The following is a 4019-nucleotide window of genomic DNA, read 5'->3' as shown; positions in this document are numbered from 1 at the left end:
TATATACTAATTTTTAAAGTATCAAACTGATTTTTTGTTCAATAAAAATCTTTCAAATGCGACTGTAGCTTTCTTTCCCCAAACTTTGTCTTCAAAATAAGGGTGCGAAAAATACGGTATATCTCTTACAGAAAGGAAAGCTATTTTTTAAAACAGGCATGACGTTTCGTACCTGTTTTAAAAAATATTCTTCCTGCTGTAAAAGATGTAACTTGTAATACATTAATACTTATAATCAGTAGGTAAACGCAAAATGAAACTATTAAACGTAAATATTGTTAAGTAACACACAACTGTAAGATTTTGAGACACCATTCTGAACGCAAACCGTATGCCATCTAAATATATTTTACCTTATTTTTTTCTTTGTTTGTAACATAATTGAAAATTGACACTTGAATTTGTAGTGGTAATAAGGAGTTAACGAATTTAACAATTATATAATTTAATAATTCCTGTGTTGTAACAAGAAATTACGTGAAAAAACAACGTTGTTTTTACTCCTGTGATAAATTATATAAACAAGACAAAATAAGGCTTTTTCGTTGTACGTTTTTCATGAGATTAGTCTTAAGGGAGTTTAAAATTATATTGGTTTGAATACTCAGTATTTGAAAAAGTAAGGTCGACTTTTATGAATAATACGAATTACGGTTGTCAAATTATTAGATTCGTTATTTATTCGCGAGTGTTCTAACGTGGTTAAAAATCAAAATTAACTTTTAAAATATCTTTATTAAATTTTGAACATCAGTATTTATTTAGGCCCAACCAAACTACTCAATCGCATAAAAGATGCGATCACACTTGTTCGTTTATTCACGTAAAAGAAACGACGGCAACTCCCAAATAAAATAATAAACTACAGTCCATGAATGAGAATCAATTATGTACTAATCATGGCTAGAATGAGGTCAGTTGTGACCATTGTGATGTTATAATCCCGATGGACAAGAAATTAAAAGCGATATCAGAGTAAAGTCGTCATGACTTTATACGAAAATATAGTGAGATCAGGAAAGGTCGTCATAAATGTTTATCAGCAGTATGTTATATTATCACTGATTCCGATCTCTTTTACAACAAGGTACAGAAACGGATGCATTTGAGCCTTACTGAAAATCGTACGATACAATACGTCTGAAAAATTTATCGTTCTCTGAAACAAGAGAAATTAAGAACAAAACATGACGAAATTTATTCAACAAAACTGTGTGATTTTTTTTTCAAATCATTTAATGTACAATGGAGTTTTTCTGATAGCATTTAACTTAAGCAAAGTTAATTAGAAATACAAGCTTTATTGAAAATTAAATAATCAAAATTATAGTAGTATATATTCAAGTATCAAAATACACCGTACAAGTACTACACCATTTAGTATGGGAGAAATAAATACATATTCACACTTCAATTGTGTACCAGTTCTTCTTGATGGCCTTATCTCTCATGCTCTATGGTTATGATCCTGTGAATTTATTAAAATATATAATGAAGAGTTTTGTTTGCTTGTACTTAAACACAAAGCTACACAATGGGCTATCTGTGTTCTGTCCGACAGAGGTATCGAAACCCGGTTTCTTGCGTTTTAAGTTCGCAGACGTGCCGCTGTGCTCCCACTGGGGGGGATATTTTTTCTTCTGCTACTCCGGCGTTCACCCGTCGAACCGACGACGAGATAATGAAGAAAAATTATGATACATTTACTTATTATGTGTAAAAATTCTAACTCACCGAATAACTTCAATGTTTAATTTATAAATAAACTATTACGTTGTTGTTGTTGCTTTAGTACAAAGCTACACAATACACCCTGTCTATCGCGGGAACTGAACCACGGATTTTAGATTTGTAGGCTCGTAAACTTACAGCTGACCCACCGGAGGACAAACTATTATGCATAGTTGCATGAAATAACTTTGTTTATCCACGTACTTTAGTCTTAAATACTGTTCTAAAAAAGTTAGTCAAAATTCAAAGAAATTAAACTTTATGAAGCTCTGAAATATATATATATATATATTGTATTCTAGGTTGCTTAATTGTTTTCATTGTCCTTGAGTTCATATATGTGATACGTTCAACTTCACTAAAACCTAGAGTTGTTAAGTATATTTGTTTGTTTATTGTTCAGCACAAAGTTACACATGGGTTATCTGTGATATGCCCACCGCAGGTATCGAAATCCAATTTTTTAGCGTTATAAGTCCTCAGCTTTACAGCTGAGCCGCTCGGGGGCGAGTTGTTAAGAAATGAAAATTGAGCAAAAGCAACTAGCAGCCAACTTGATAGTAACTGAGTTCACCTGGAAATTGAAATAAATTAAAATGTATCTTCCAGGATAATTCGGAAGATATATAACACGAACAGTATCATTACTGGCCAATTTTATTTATAAAAACCAATTTCAGATATAAGAGTTTTGTATTAAGGTTTTGACATAATCTCTTGTTTTAAAAAAATGTTATATCTTTTTTTTTAGTATGAAAAGTGCATGTAAATTTATTATCTTTATCCTATAAGTAAACAAGACAATTAGAATTGGGAAGTAGAACACAGTTTTAATAATGTTTGAGTTACAAGATGATAACAATAATAATTCTTCTTAACTCAGTCTAACGAACACATCCAAATAAATAAACTTAGTTGATTTCATTGAGTGTGTGTGCGGTAACAGTGATTCGATGTAAACTTGTACTTTATCGACATTGTTTACGTGATAACTTTCTACCTATATTTGAAATAAAAATTTACTTATAGTCTCACGTAGTGATCAACTAACACCCAAAAATTCACTCCAAAAAGTGGCCCCATATGTTAGGATTAGTATCATTAGTTTCCTCCTAGGAACGCTGTAACAAAAGCGAAACTCAGTCAATAAACTAGATTAGTGTTAGCCGCTCTTTAATGTTTATAAACGTTTATCTTACAGACTCAGTTATTTCTCTGAAAATATAAGTTAAACATTTAATAATTATTAATTGCATTTTCCATACACTTGCATACGTTTTAATACGTGCACGTTAACTTCTAAATTTACCAGTACATTCGTTGTTTTTAGATACTTTACACGGTTAACAAAAATATACTATTTAATTACTTTTAAAATGGTCGTTGTAACAACTCAAACTAAATACAAAAAATCAACTTTGTTCGAAGGTTTTGATAAGAGTTCTCCTTAGAAAAAACTGAACACAAACTGTTAAGTTATTAAAGAAAAAGTTTAGGTTATTCAGTAGATGTTAGCTATCCTCGTTGACATCAATTATCACAGTATTTTTATAGTGAAAACATGATAAAACCTACCATGGACAAATACGTTTGTGTGCATAAGTGATTGATCTGTCTTCGACAATAGAACGAACCATCTTTACCACGAACTACGAACATTATCAGCAAGAAGTGAACTATTAGGAGATGATAGGCGTAACTAAAATATTCCTTAGCGAACGATGAAGTTGGCATATGCAACTCACCAGTAAGTTCACTTCTTTCTAATGCAAGTATTTATATGTTTAAAAAAAAGGGTTCGGTTCGAGCTTCTGGGAAATACTTAACCACTAAAACTTGAAGAACTCGTTTGTATCATGTTTAGATTGCTCACCCTGTTTTTATGTCCGTGATATAATGAAATGAACAGGCACTGTAATCTCAGACAACAACAAGAGAGAGAGAGACACACCCTGCTCAGTTGAGTGTTTGTTTTGTCTTTGAAATTACAGATCTATTTTTGGTCTGCAGAATGACAGATATGTACAATTGTACGTTTTATTTTGGTCTGCAGAATGAAGAATGTCTGAATATATTAGTTTTATATTGGTTTATAAAATGGCAGATATGTGCACATATGAATTTTATTGTGCTCTGCAGAATTACAGATATCTGTATATATACACCTGGAAAAAAGTTAAGCACCCCCGTGTTTTTTTCAAGTAATTCAGATTCGACGTTCTTGTGGCTGATTATAAATTACCATTCAATCTAAACGTGTTTATCAAATGAAATTATGCATTATTGGG

This window comes from Limulus polyphemus, unplaced genomic scaffold (assembly GCF_000517525.1).
Source record: "Limulus polyphemus unplaced genomic scaffold, Limulus_polyphemus-2.1.2 Scaffold1309, whole genome shotgun sequence".
NCBI classification, from domain to species: domain Eukaryota; kingdom Metazoa; phylum Arthropoda; class Merostomata; order Xiphosura; family Limulidae; genus Limulus; species Limulus polyphemus.
Note: the sequence above shows the minus strand (reverse complement) of the source record.